The 16,672-nt window shown below is 33.8% G+C and overlaps 1 protein-coding gene across 3 annotated transcripts in view; it reads right to left on the bottom strand.

Annotated features, from left to right (window-relative positions):
- Nucleotides 1–14,848, bottom strand: part of LOC100377331 (epidermal growth factor receptor kinase substrate 8-like) — a 59,218-nt gene extending 44,370 nt beyond the window's left edge. For all 3 annotated transcript variants that reach the window (XM_085500987.1, XM_085500990.1, XM_085500989.1), the window contains exon 1: nucleotides 14,698–14,848. The gene's annotated coding sequence lies outside the window, so the exon portion shown is untranslated. The remainder of the gene's footprint in view (nucleotides 1–14,697) is intronic.
- Nucleotides 14,849–16,672: the final 1,824 nt, after the last annotated feature.

Here is a 16,672-nt window from a genome sequence, read left to right as displayed (position 1 = left end):
GTGGGAGTGAAACTATTCGACTCTGCCATTAAAAAATAGGGGTGTTTTCAGCAAAAAACGAATAACCCTGGAATGCACACAAAATACTGAATTTCGGAACAAATCGTGCATTACTTACAGCAGCAGAATACCACAGAAATATCAGACGAAACATGAAAACACTATATATTGTATTTCGGCCTGAACCCTCTATATTGCAATTCAAGGAATTAACCCCTTATGTGCATCCATTTCCCACCTTGGTATCACCCACCCCTGAAAACAAACTCTTAATACCACGCTGAAGCGTTTGGTAATAATGCCATTCCATTCTTTCTTTAGCTCACAGTAAAACATTCATGGAAGGACAACTCAGAATTTTCTCAAATACAAACATTAGCACAAATAGAAACAAATAAATAATGATCTTTTTTGTAAAAGAGGCTATGTGAGCCAAAAAGTTATTAAGAGGCTATGTGAGCCAAAAAGTTATTAAGAGGCTATGTGAGCCCTAAAGTTATTAAGAGGCTATGTGAGCCCTAAAGTTATTAAGTTGAAACTGTAATGAAAGGACATGTACATAGAATACATGCACTTCAAATAAAACAAGTACGGTATTTCACATTCAGGCTATTTCCATCTAAAGTACTAGTGTGAAATTCCATGCATAACAAGTATTTAAATCGGTTCGATAAACATGTTAAGAGATGTCATCAAAAAGTCATAAATTATGGCTTGAACATTGTACTATTTGAGAGTATAGAATATTCAAAATTGAAGTAAAGTTCTTTTCACTACAGAAACATAGCAGAAACTAAAATGACACCATATACTTTTCCTTGAAATGACATCATCCAATTATAATTGGACTACCGGGGTAGTGAATGGCTGGTTAATTTCCCTGCCCTGAGTTGGATTGTATTGTGGTAGTCTTGCTGTCATTCAGTGATTGATGTCATTCATACATGCTTTTTGTACCAAGGAATGTGACATACCTTAGAACACTGCTGCTAAGCACTTTTACAAGTATTATGCAAAAAAAACACCAGACAAACAATGCAGTGGAACCATGATTTCAACATCATTATCATTACGACATAATGGTCACCATGATGTCAAAGTACATATATTGAAAAATATTTTATGCATGTGCATGGTAACAGGATTGTACTGCTAGAAGGTGCTCATTATTCTTATAAACTTACACATTTTTTAAATCTTTTTAATCACTGCAAAAGCAACTAGAGCTAGACTAACAAATAGTTACTTGCACCAGAAATGTATCAGATGATCTGACTTATTAACCTTAAGAACATTATTTATAATGATGAAAAATAGTCCGTGACGAGTGACGATTTCCGCTGCTATTCTTCCGAAGCTTTACTGATCATAGCTCATTACCATATCAATGACTCTGAATACACTGATCTGGTGATCTACAACACTGCAGTGAAATGTACATGTACTAGGTGAAAAGATGAGCCTCGTTAAATACATTCCTATGCACTGAGTGAAGTTCTACTAACAATGTATCTTAATTTAACTATTTAGAGATATTTCAATGCCCAGCAGGGGCATTATGTTATGTCAACTTCACATTCAACATGAAGCAACATGCAGGTAGCGATAGAGTGAAAGTTTGTTTTGGCGTCATTGTGTAAATGATGGTTTAGAGTTAATTTAAGAGACATCCATAAACTCATGTTTAGTTGCTGACAAGACATCTCATGACCTGGCTACTATGCTAACAACCATGTGACAGGCTGAACATGATATACGTCATTATCACCCTAATAGCTCCAACAGAATCCTATGCACATTTTACTGTAAGCCCCGCCTATGCTGTTCGGAAGGAAACAAAAATTAAAAGTTTACAGAAGTGCTGCTGAGGTGCTCAGACACTGACTCCAGACCATACCAGCTAAAATGTTCTATTGTCAAGTTTATTCCCTATTCAAGGACTACACAAATATGTATTTGAAAAAACCTGCAACAACGACAGCGATAAACATCAGTAGTTTTTCATGATACACTACCCACATTTAGCAAGTACACAAGTCAACTCTCAAAAGACCACAATACAAAAGTTGAAGATAAGCATTGGTATTCCGCCTCAAATTGCCGCACCCAATCACTTTCAACTCTACGGTTTATAGAAAACACAAAAAAGAACTCACTCAAGGAATAAATGCGAAGTGCATCTAGTGACAATCCCCCAAATGTTATCTATGTCTGCTGTGTTGAATAAATTTAATTAATATATACAATTTCCGAAACTATAATATTAGGAGAGTGAAGGCCCTTGCATGAACAACACAGAAAATTATAACACTAAGACACAAACTAAAAACTTAGCATTTGTTTTTAATTGAATACATTGAGGGCATAATCTACTATAGCCATGTATTTTTTTTCAAGTTCAGTTATCCATCCATGATTATCTCTATTTACACAGTTCTAAAGATTGTCAACACTACTGAAGGACACTATTACCAGTTACCACAGTTGCTTTACAACAAATATTAAACATACAGCCATAACTACAGAATACAAAGTCGTCAAACAAAAATAGATTTCACAGAATCAGGACAATTCTGAGTAACTCTGAGCAACTTGCAGTGTAGTCAACACTATTTACTAAAGGCGTAGATGGTCTTTGAATTTTTCATCTCACAGTACTAGGTATGATATTCAATCCAAATACTAACACACAGTAAAGAGGCTGCGATCACACTGCCCATTTTTTATAAGATAGAGTACATAGCAACAAGCACTAAATATTTACATGTATATCAATCTTGTCTCCGACTAATAGTACCGGTAATATAAAATTTGCACTTCCCTGCTTCAGCTTCTACATTGAAAACACTGCTACACGGTTCTGTTAACCATTATAGTATCCTGTTGGAACAATCTGGAAAATCCTGAATTTTATTTTGGTTCTTCAGATCAACTTTTGCAAAACAATCCACATTGTTAAATGTTAAATTATTAAATAGAAATCTTTCAAGACAGTGAACAAAGTTGTGTTTTACAGTATTCCCCTACTAAACTAATTTCAAGTAATTCTTGTAAGCCCATACAGTGGTGATACTTGTAGTTAATAATGTAGAGGAGACTCAAAGGCTTATCCAATAACTGCATTAGGGTTATAGCAATGATGTAGAAAGTAATTCAATCAGAAACGCAATTTAAAGTTATCCAAACAAAAATGCGTTCCCACTAATTACGAACTGGAAAGCTGAACACACATATTACCCTGGTTCAAGCCACTCTTTCATCAAGAGAAAATTACAATAAAGTGCTTTTAACGAGTTTTCTGTCAACATTTTGACCTATTATGTACATTATTAGCCTTAATAATACCGAGTCTAATTTTAATGCACATTGATACGTTGGGTAATTTTAAACAAATGACATTTATATTAACACTTTCGCCCCAAATTCAAATTACACTGAGTAGAATTAATCTTAAATTTATTAAAGCATTCATGCTAATACTATACAGAGACAGTAAGCTAACACAGCCACTGGTGGTCTGTGAACTGAACCACCTGTTGAACAAAAAGTACACCGTATTTACTCTATTACAAGTGCATGTGTACAGTTAAATTGCATTTAAATGTATGCTGAATCATTTAAATATTAATTCTTTTGGACACATATCATTTACATAAGTAAATACAGCAAATGTGGTAGAAATACTATAAAAAGGCCATCAATTTAACTGCTCCATTACTTTATCCACCCACACCTTCTGATTTCAGGCAAACATTTTTTCTATTGAAAAGTGACCACTTAATTGTCTGGGAGTTTTATTTTTATGCTATTATTCTGACCTTTTAGAGGTAGTATGAAAGAGAATTTAGATATATATATATTCCATAAATGACACTTCGTTAATCAGTTGTTCTGTGTTAAAAAATCAATAATCAAATTATTAACTTTTTTTGATATCATACGAGGCATAATAATGAAAATGACAACTTAAGGGAGGTTAATAATAATTAATAATATATTCACTTATGTGAATTACAGAGCTATTTCTATGATCAAAAAAATATTTCTATGATTCAGTAAATTCAATTTTTGGTTTGTATGCACTTCTATTAAAGACCCACTTCTACTAGAGCAAATATGGTGATGCAATAAGGAGAGGGGTTCTATGAACACAAATCAAGAGCAGTCAATAGTCAATCATGAAATAAGTGTCAACTTCCAGTATGTTAAATACTGTATTTGCTCTATTAGATAGGCACATAATAATGCATTTATTGTACATGTTTAATGGATCATTAAAATATTATTTTTTATGACCTTAGACATACCATTTATGGTATATCTAATCATTGTAGCCATGGTAACTAAGACTATCGTATTTGTTTTATTAGAAGTGCAGATCTAGTACAGAGGTGCATACAAAGAGGGGGGGCAAGGGTTATTTTCGTTCAACGTAATTGCAATATTTTTTTGTTCGTACAACGTAAATTGAAAAAATAAATTCCATAATTCTGTAATCACAGACTAGCATACAACGTAATAAATCAAATATTTTTTTCGTACACTGTAAAAATGTGTCATTTTTCTCGGTACTTACAAGAATTTACATCCAAATAAAAAAAGTCGTAAAGAATAATCCAGGGAAATTACAATTTCGAAACGGTAAAACGACGAAATGACACAACTCACTGCAAAATTCAATTTTCACTGTAAACTGTAAAAACTACTTTTTTTCCTTGTAAATTGTAAAAAGCTCTTTTTATTTCCCGTAAAACTGTACCAGCTACCCCCCTTGCCCCTCTACTACAAACCCAAATTACATTTGTTGTATACTGAATCATTAAAATAGTACTTATTCTGACAATAGAAATACCTCTATACATTACATTATCCCATGCTACAAACAGAGCTAATATGGTACACTGCACTTCTTGTATGTGTAGCTCTTTGGCAAATATGGTAATGACGTATTTTTAAATTTTAGCAGAACAATTTATGGTTTGTGATACTGTAAACTAATTTTATTTTGTACAAATCAGTGATTTTCGCAAAATTTTTATGAATGCCATCAAATTATGAAATATCTTAGGAATGATAATTGAAGAGTATACAGTAATTTTAGCCATTGGCAACGAAAGTGACAATTTGTTATGTAATTCATCACTGGTAACTGACTGAGAATTTGTGAGAAGTGGCTTAGAGGAAGTATAAAGCTTAGTTAGTTGGTCATGTTACTGTGGAATACTTTATTTTCGCTGAAAAGGCTTTTGGGGTGTTTTGTGTGGAATTTATTGTCACTGATTTTTGATGAGTTTAATGTGAAATATAGGAAAAAAAGTATATTCGCTGGATTTTATTTTCACGGAAACATCCCTTCAGCAAAAATAGCGAAAATAAAGTATTCTACAGTATTCAACAAATGACTTCTTCAATCAATACTGAATCACTGGATTCAATGGAGGACATGCTTGTATAGGATCTTAAATGTAGAATGCATGTGTAGACATATCAATAAAAACAGCAGTTGAATTATGTGTAGTTCTAACACATTATTAGTGTTGTTCTATGTAACAATGATGCATGATGATTGTACCTACTATACATATACCTATCTCCATCCCTCCCTCCCTCCAGATTCAGTTACACAGTAGAAATGGTCAGTACGTATGAACCCTTATCCCCCTCAATAAATTTCATTCTGTGATGTAATGCTGCAAAGATACGCAGCGCAATATAAATAAATAGAGTGAACCCCCATTTTTTTTTCAAACAATGCACCAACAATACGACAGAATGTCAACAACCCTACATTGCTCCAATACCCAAATCATTACTACGACTTCGTATGCATGAATCTTTGAGGAATATTGATTTAGTTTAGTATGAAATCAAACAAATAACTGCGCTAAGCCTGATTTGGATACCAAGCCATATTATAATGTTAAGGAGTTCATCAGTAATTTGGTGTTTGAAGTCAGGCACACAATAAACTTGTTCGGGGTTCCCAAATTTCCTTGGTTGCTTAGCTACCAAGTATTTGAGAGACATCAAATCGATGTAGATTCACTTCCAGTCAGTTTTAGGCAGTTATTTTTCCTATACTAGCTTCAGTTTTGTACTGCACCACACATGTTGATCTAACGTTACAATGAAAATTCATTAACTTTTCATAAAATACATGTTTTACATTCATACACTCAAAATGAATACAAAATATCATTTATATCCGTGTGGTATTCTCATACAGGCCTTTGTAAAAGATTTCTGGGGAACAACATGTATTTCAACTTTGAAAAACTGAGAAATGCAAACTAGCTCATGAATCACCAGTTGTAAAATCAGGCACATAAACTTGTCTATTGCGAATATACATGGAAATAGCAACATTATTTTGTGTAGACCATCATTACATTTGGAATCGATGGAAAGAAATTAATAGTCATCTACTTAGCCGTGGCACAAGAATTGGTGATATATGTGCCTTGGGTTACTAGTATTTACATATTTACATTGGAATTTTAATATAAATAGAAACCAGTTACTCAGCATCCCAAACTTGATAACCTGGGTTAATTTAGGGTTTTGAAATGCCAATGTTTTGAAGAAATTATGACAAAACAATGTACATACTACAAAGTTCACCCACTACTTGTAGAAGAGAAAGAATGTCTGGGGCTTTTCAAGTGGATGGCTAATACTTAGTGATTAACAAAGTATACTTTATTCAGATCAGTTGTAGAATATAACAAAATAAATCTGAACGTTCAAACTTGCTCTGGTGATGAAATTATGAATTTTCTTTCAAACAACATTTTTTTTACAGAAGTACAGTAAATAATGAGTTATATTTTACTATTTAAACTGTATTAACCAGACAGGGTCTCTAGAACTACTGCAGGGAGGGCCTAAGCAATTTACAACCACCTGTATTTATTTAAAGTGAAGCAGTTGCCACACTTAAAACAAAATTAAAAGGAGCGCTCTTTCTCCGCGTCGTCACCAGTCTCATTAACTACTTCTACTGTGTTACTCTGAGACACATGTGGATTGATACCAACATATTTTAAGACAATATCATTCATTGTTTGTAGGTATGAACGGAATGTTCCCTATAGAAGTGCATATTATCTTAAATGGGAGATATACCAAAGTACAATCCATACGTGAATTCAATGCAGCTACAGGTACATACCTGACATTTACATCCAGTATTTTCATCGAATACTTATACATAAACGACAACAGACTGACCAACAAACGACGCTGTGGTTATGCAAGGACAATCAGGAAATACAAAATAAATAAGAATGCTCACTTTTCTACCTGCCTCTAAAATTGTCCACACATTAGTAATAAGAAACTGAGTTTTAACACAGATAATTGAAACAGGCTGTCCGGGCTGAGAAACTCAACAAGTGGAATGAGGGACATAGATCTTGAGACACACAACAAAAACTGTTATAGTGTCAATATCATAACCTCGTATTCTTTACTCCTTTTCTTTGATGTTTAACAATTCATCATGTTACGCAACTTGACAAAGAACTTGCTACTCTACTTACAAAAACGCATACAACGCAGCAATTTGCCAGAGTGTAGCATAATGCGACTTTAAGAGCAACCAACAATAAGCAAACACAGGTAGCTGCTGAGAGGAAATTTAACTTTATTGTTGTTCTCAAAACGTTGTAACCAAAGACGAGCTATTGTGATGGAGTGCATGCGTGAGAATGTACAGGCAAGTGTTGTCTCCACAAAACTTAATTAAATATAGGTCAACTTAACTAGTCCTGTCTGGCTGGTGGACTCAATTATACAGCAAGAGTAACAATCCACATCTTTTGAACCATTGCAGATACCGGTAATATTTAAATGCACATCCTCACAATGAAATATTAAATTGGTAGTAAATATCTGGGTACAGTCAGACTAAGTACGAAAGAGTAGACGACAAAAAATATCCCCAAGCCATATCCATATAGCCATAACAAGTCGATAAAACACCAGTCTAATTCTCACTGCTACGAAATTCCTTGATATTCTGCGAATTTGCCTCAAAATTTATTAAAAGCAGTTCAATCATTACTTGTAGAGTTCTGTCCAACGATTAAAGTATTGTTCTAATAGACTACAATTTGCAATAAATATATATGATTGACTTAAAAAACACAGATGCTTGACATAGTTATTTACTAGGTACCAGTGTGACCAATAAGTACAATGATGACAGTAAAATCAGAGTGCTAGCTGACGTATAATGGTCGTTAAACTCAGGTGTGTATAATCCAACAAACAAACAGAAAATCACAGTATTGTGGAGGCTAGATAAAATGTACCACCAATTACAGAAACACTGAACAATTTGAAATAAATCCTATGAGGATGTTAAATATGCATACAAGAATACTCTTTTCTCAGTGTTTTAAAGTTTTAGAAAATTCATAATTGTACTGAAATTTTTCATGGGAGAATTTGTCCAATCTAACTGGAAGTATAATTTAATACGGTATACGTGTCAACAGTTCATGTAATTAAAATGTGGAATGCAGATAACTTAGCTTTATAGGACAGACTTTGACAAAAGCGATAACCATCACATTATATGTAAACATACAAACAGAAGCATTGGTCATAACAGGCAATGGAATATTAGTTAATGATCAACCAATCAAGTACCCAGGTTTTCACATTATAAATTAATAATCACCATTGCTATCAACCCAAACTCTGTAGAGTTGGAACAAACATCAGATACACTCTGCGGGATGTTAGCCTAATAATATACTAAACTATTTCATGGTTATTAGTATTATTTTTTTTCATTCAAGAATTTGATGCTGATGTATATTTTAACCAGGATTTAGACATAAAACAATTATTGTAAAATGGTATTATAATTAGAGTAGATTCAGGAAGAAAATCAATGACTAATTATAGCTTTAGGGTTTACTGTAGTTAAATTAATACAAACACATTCTGTTGAAAACACATTTTGATTTGATGCATGGTATTGGTTATATGATCAGTGACATGAATTAAAGGTCTAAGGCTTTCATGCTGCATCCTTTTTGCATGTAAAATACATTGTTTACATGAAATTCGAATACACATTTAACAAAGACCATCGCCCTTTAAGATTGAAAAAAATATATAGTTTTTTAACCATATAATGTATAATAAATTTTTGATATATGACATAATCTTTTTACTATGGGAACCAACAGTGAAAGGGTCAAAAATCACCATTGTTATGGGTGTTTGATACATTTTTTTACGCTGAATGTAGTTCAGTGGCCATACATTTTTATCTGTATTTTATGAGCAACTGCATGAAATAAAGCCATATGGTAAAAGTCAAGAAAATCTCACGATAAGTTTCAATGTTAGCCAGTCACATCAATAAGCTCTACTGTTATCATAACAACAGGAACCGTGGAAGGCCCAAAACAGTCCATGGCAGCAGGAAAGGGGGCGTGGCTACAACTCAGGTTGTTTTTCCAGTTTTAATTCTAATTGTTATCTACAAAAGTCCATCATCATAATAATAATACCATTTCAATTGTCCTACTATTCCACTCACAGTAAACATTAAAGTTGGTAAATCCTTAGACAACCATTCATTCCTTCTCAACCAAAATTAATTTTTTGGTGAGTTTTCATTTTGCTATTTTCACTGCAAAGTGAAACCCAGTAAAATAAACATAAAATTACAATACATGTTCATTGGAAATATGTGAATTTAAAATCCAGTTAATATAATGAAAACAAAAATTTAATAAAATCCATCCGTAAACAGCCGAGAAATGCTTAATTTTGATGATTTTTCAGTACAAAAATGGCTTCCCTTCGGAAATCTTGAATCAGATCGTGAAACAAATTGATGTGCATATGTATAATATCATGTATGATGTATGTGTGAAGTTTGATTGTGATTGGTCCAGGCATTTCTAAGATACAGGTCCGGACGGACGCACGCACAGGGACTAATAATGCTTCTACGATACATCAATTTATGGCTGGCTTTGAATAACCTATGCTACCCATAAGAGCCCGTAACCAAGGCAACAAATGTCCATAGATTTCTTATCTTAGCTGGCCCCATGCCAGAGGCAGATAATCTCACCAGGGGGTGAGGTAAATCTATCACATATCCACTGCTTTCAATAATAAATACCTAGTGTAACACCATCCTTGTATCTTTTACAAGCCTGGGGGTGCCAAACATTGAACTTGCCATATCAGTACGCGATTATACAACAGGTATTCTGTAAAATCTAACGGTACCTTATTTGTTCTTGTCAAACACCATATATAGAAGCAAATTTTAATCAAAACTCCATCAGTGATCAGCATGGTATAACATCCTATCTAGATTTCAACCAGATATTTAAAATACCGACTTTACCTCCTAGTTTGACTTTGGTCAACAGTGCTGGAATCAGCAACAAATTCTAAACAGATGAAGACGATTACATACTTGAATTCAATGACAAATTGTATCAATGGCCTTGAACTGCTTTTTTCAAACATGTTTACCTCATCCTGCAATAAATCTTTAAATGACGGTGAACTGAATGATAGAGTGAATATATCAGTATACACCCCACCCCCATTTTTGAGGTACATGAGAGTCACTAAATTGTATTTACAAATAGTTTCACGAACCAATAGATACCCTTTGAAATAAGGGATTTCTCTACATACAGACATGACCAAACATATATAATAATTATTGCATCGTTAGAATTACAGTATTTCTATCAGTACAGTAGCAATAAAATTATATTGAACAACAACCAAATATATATTAATAAGAATTGAAAAAGAGCAGAAGCAGTTCACCTCAAAATTTTGATTACCGCAACAAATGTTTACCAGCATACCAGAATAATAACATCCGTGATTTAACTTTGTCAACTGGTAAGGAAAAAACATGCATTATCAGGTTCAATTCCAGGCATGATACAGGAAACGTGTACACAAGTAAAATTCAATTAAATCCACACAATACAGTATGATACATCATACATTTGACAGATACATGTAAAATACAGGTAAAGTGCTCTCATACAAGTACTATGCATGCAAATGAGATGCCAAAGAAAACGATGAATCTACCTAACAACGTGGATGCTTTTAACGATTAAAATCTCAACATCTTGCTATGTCAGATAAGATGAATTATGTTAGCTTAAAATAAATACATTATATAAATAATTAGATAATTTGTTATTATAGACATGCAGTTGCCATATAAAGGTTAGAGTTGTTTCAAGTTATTTTGGCAGTGGTTACGTGTCATGAACTCAAATCAGGACAAATAAATTTTTATTCTGAGAAAATTGTCGAGGAAAAACAGTTCTATGTTACATTTGGAATTTTCAAATTGTTTTGTTGAGTAAGAGGTTTCAACAATGAATAACAAAGAGCAAATAAAAAGATGGCGGTGCTTGAGCTTGTTTCTATGGAAACAATACTTCCCAATGATGGGCAAAATGCATACAACTAAGGTTATAATTCAAAACCTAGTTCAGTTTTCTTTAAAATCTCAAAAAATAATTGAAATTTCAGAAACTTTTTGCCTTAAAAGTGCGCTTCACTTGACCATTCTTCAATTAAACCTACAATCTTTCAATACATTTTAGTTTATCCTTTATCGTCAGTGTTTTCAAACACGAGCAAAATCCTAACAAAGTTCTGACACTAAATCATAATGACCATTATCGTAGATTACAATAGAAAATGTAAAGATGAAAATATCAAAATGATGATATTAATCATTTCCTTTATACGGTAATATAATTGCTTCTCTCCTTAGGCTATACATTAATCTATCAATTTTTCTTCAGTTTAGATTCTCATTACTGACAGCATAGTTATCTCAGAGCCAGAGTGACAGGAAAATCAGAAAAGTGGCATAATTTTTCCCGCCAAAATGTTGATGCAACAATTTTTATACAATATTTCTATAATTTCTTTGTTAATTTTGGTCTAAATGGATATAAAGCACCACATCACAATAACAGTGCAATGTGTACACACATACGTTGCATGGGACTCATATCTAATGTCATGGTTAACTTTTCTGACCTTATACAAAACTAAACTACACAATTGTTTCAAACCGATCAGAACATGTGGATAAATAATATAAACCAAATAATCTACAGAATACATAAAAATGTGCAAAATTTAGGATGAAAACAAAATGACATTCAATGGGTGAAAGTTATGTTCTTCATGTTCATGCCCATGTTCTTCAATTCAAAATATTGTGATAAAATATGAATTTACTTGTGGATTAACTACCAGTTCTATTTATATTTCATGAGTTTGAAGAAAGTCACAATAACAAAATTATCACTAAAAGATAACAGTATGCACTCTGAACTCATGGCAAGCTTGATTGTCTCCAATAATGGAACAAACAAAATAATTCAAACTATATTGTTTTAGTTTAATTTTTCTCATTTAAAAAAAGGAAAAACCAAAAAATGCATTTAGTATTCATCATAGAATTAACCCATGCATGCAAGGACAAAAGAAATTAAACGAAATAAAAAAAAAACATTACATAAGGTAACACTTGGTGACATAATATTTTAATCCAAATTTATGATACCACTTATTTAGATAGTGCCAGTACAAAGGCTATAATCTGATTAATTATTCACAAACCAAACAGCTGATATTACAGTACTATCTGAATAAAACTTACACTGATGAAAGTTATACAAGTCAGTAGCAAAAACACAGATATAACTTTACATGTGGAATGTCAGATATGAATTTATAGAAACAATCTGCACACCCCGCGGGGATGAATTTTTCAGTAACTTTTTTATGTCACAATTATTTCCGTCAAAATTTAGGTACAAACTTTTACACCTTTTTGATTATTTTTTATAATTTTTATAATTGAACCAAATGGACACAAATTTCTATTAACATTGTGTTTTGATCAAAACTTTTGAAAAACTATGAAAAAAACTATGCAGTTTTAGTAATATAAAGGTTGATATTGGCATTCACAGAGTTAATGCACTACCTGTTTATTGGGGTCATGAGTCAGTGAGATGTGTATATTTCAATCTCATTTAAATTTGAATAATAGACATTAATGAGAGGAAGCATGACTGCAGAGAGTGACTGGGTGGGAACATAAGTCACAACTTTAAATCAAAAAAATCCTTGATCAAGGTGTGGTGAGACCACCACCATCGAACACACCCATCTTGAATCCAATCTGAATGAAACCTGTTACCAGCAAAACATGACACTGCACTGAAAGTGTCTGGGCGAAAGAATTTCAGTTTTCAAACACACCTTTACGAAAAATGAATAAAGGTCAGTTGTCAACAATGAGCTGATGTTGCAGCTGCCCAACCCATTGCGGCATGGCTGAGGTATTGAACTTTGAACACTATATGCGATTCATTTTAAATATCAATGCATTTTCACAGTGAAGTATCAAAACATGAAAAACAATAAAACTCTACCAGATACAGATTCTCACATTGTTTACTACAACCCAGTATTCTTTTTTTAACAAAAAGAAACTCTTTTTCCTTTTTCTCATTAGTTCAAAGCATTCACTTGTATCCTAACAATGGCCTTCACATTCCAGGAGTCACCAAGGCGAAACGATTTGTGTCCCAATTCCACAAAGCTCAACAGGTGAAGCCAGAGAACCCACCAACAAATATTTACAGTAATATTACAGATACCTCAATACTGTCTATGATAACACATTTCCAATACTGAACCAAAATTGCACACTGCCAGATATATTATATGCACAGTACATAGGAAATTATATTTAACAAAGTAATTATTATTTGATTAAATTATGCCACAGTTTACATCCATTATGACATTTACAGTTAAGTAAATAAACAAACCATGATAAATACACATGTTATCAAGTGTAAATGTCACGTGATTACGTTAATATCATCAGACAGAGTGAGACATTAAGAAGTCGTTTTATCAGGACATCATATGGAATATGCATGCACCCTCAACTTTAACGTATGCTTTTAATGATTAAATTAATAGTTTAGACCAATTAGGCTCAAAGTGTCGGGGGCTGAAGAGGCGATTCAGTCCATCTAACACGGGTCACTGAAAAATGCCTAGCTCAAATATGGACTACCGTGTTACGAGGTGTAAACTTCCAAGTCAAAAGTTATAGCTGCCAGAGTTGTTTTGGTCGCCATCTTTGCACAATTTATGGCGTAAACTTACCGAGGAGGACAGCTCAAATAGGTGACCTTAATCAAGATTTGGTACTTTCCGTTGGTTCCAACAACAGGCTCCTTCGGGGGGAAGTCGCTGGTGCTTCAGAAATTTGTGAAAACGTCCATTATACAGAAGTTAGCAGAAAAACAGAAATATTGTTGATATGACAGACTTGTGACGTTCATACTACTGGTACTCGGTACCTACCGTGCATTAGTATATCAAACAGACAAACGTAATCGACGTGGTTTACGTGAATGTGACATAGCGAGGGGTTCTGGAGTACCTTTCCACTAATACAGACACCATGGATATTACAATGTACCCTTAGGGTTAGGATTCCACGGTAAGCGATCGGTCGTCTATGCATTCTGCGTGTGAATGGTTTCCAAGCGTTTCACACGCCGAACCCATCCCCACAGCTGCAGCGATCGTCAAACATAAACGTTTACCCCAACAAGAATTAAACCACCCTACCTTCTTGTCTCCTATCACCCCTGCTACGGATAAAGAGTTCTGAGATATCTCCTATGGCAGGTGTTAACTGCAAAATCCTACCGAAAACAGTTTTTTTGACGGTGTCTTGGTACCATCAATGGCCGCAACGTATCGCATGTATTTAGAATAAGGGCGTATGTAGTTGACGTCGTAATGGCACACTCATATGACACCACCCTGTGGGAAAATTCGTATATCCATATGTTTCATTCCAAACGCATACACAACTTTAGACAAACTATCAAATATGTGCCCTGCAACAAATTTTACGGTACATTTATGACAAATTCTCGGATAAATGTCATATCTCATAAGACATGTTGTCGATTCGAAACTATGCGCAGGTAACAACAAAACCTGGAACAGCCAGATAGCTAACTGGTCACGTGCCAACTAATGTTTATCATTGCTTTTCCACTGTTCGCGTTCTTGACTGAATGTAACATATTTATTAAAAAATAAAAAGAAATCTGGAAGGGGCGAAATCTTCATAACATTAAAGGAAAAACATAAACAACAAATCAACTTCAAGAAGTTTCCTACAAACACAGCATGTAACTTTTACTGGACCATGACACGGTGAATCATAGCAAAAATAAACCATGGATAAATATCGAGTAAAATATTTATATTTTTGTGTATTCACTGCTATTTACCTTTATTAATATCAACACATATTAATAATGATGTAATAAAGTATCAATAACAGTAATACAATCCTTCATTGAAAATTAGTGAACAAACACGTATTGTTAATGTCCACCAAGGTTCTGATAGTTCGATACTGAATTCCGCCCTCTCGTGGCGTGATGATAATTGTGGTCGAAGCGATATCGTAACTGACAAAGCATATTGTACGGGACTATCGTAAATAATATGTTGATTATTTTGAGGCGTTAAAAGTCAAATGTTTTCAGCCATAAATCGTTTGAATTACTAAAGACATATTCAAAGACAGTGTCACATATTGTTGATATATAATAGGAAATGCATTACACGAACACACATGCACCATGCCGCATAGTATGCGGGTCAACTGAAAAAAATATCTGGCTACAAGTGTTACACCGAAAAAATCTATGTTAATTTTATTTTATATTAAGGTTATGTGTATTTAACATTTTCAATCAGACATAATGGGTTAATTTCTTCAATATCCATAAACTGAAGTTATATACCACGTTTTGGCTCGCCTCTATTGTTATAACAGTCCGCCAACCTTCGATAACGTTTAGTTTAGTATTTCCTAGGGAAGTACTCGACTTTATTCTAAACAGTCACCGTAGTAGTTTCTTGGTTCTCGGCAATGCCCGTTTACTTATTTCTTTGTTCTCTGCAATACCACACCACTCGTTTACTAGGAACGGAACGTTCTTATTTCCAAAACTTCGCCCTCACTATTCAAAAATGGGACATTTTTTGTACAGCAACAGTCTGGATTTTTACCAGATCGAGGAACTATGTGGATACATGATAACTCTACTGAATGAGCTAAGTATCAGATGTGATTTCTACAGGTCTAGCCCTGGGTCTAGTGTCCATCAGTACAAAAGAAGTTACGTAATACACCTACGCTGTGACAACGCACAACCCACGACAACTCATAGTATTACTTCGTTAAAGTGCCTGTGCAATGCCCACCCTCACGTTTCCCATTTTAGATCTGTGTCCCACTGAAATGGGCAGTTATTGATTTTTTTGCTGAAAATAATTACTCGTATCCAAGTAAATTTGGGATATTTCTCGTGTTGTAGCCACGCCCACCTATCGTGAAACGGTCGACTGTTTCCGGATTTCCGACTCTCGCCAAAAGTGCGCCACCAAATGACAAAATGTGAGAGGAAGTCATACCCCTGAGTCGTAATAACACTGGTCGTTCAGTATACTGTTAAACGATATACATTTTTTGGTCGGCGTTTTTTCTTCTTTTTTTTTGTCTATTTTTTTTTTTTTT

Source organism: Saccoglossus kowalevskii, chromosome 7, assembly GCF_978046115.1.
Source record: "Saccoglossus kowalevskii chromosome 7, keSacKowa6.1, whole genome shotgun sequence".
In the NCBI taxonomy this organism is placed as follows: Eukaryota; Metazoa; Hemichordata; class Enteropneusta; family Harrimaniidae; genus Saccoglossus; species Saccoglossus kowalevskii.
Note: the sequence above shows the minus strand (reverse complement) of the source record. Positions and strands in the feature narration are given on the sequence as shown.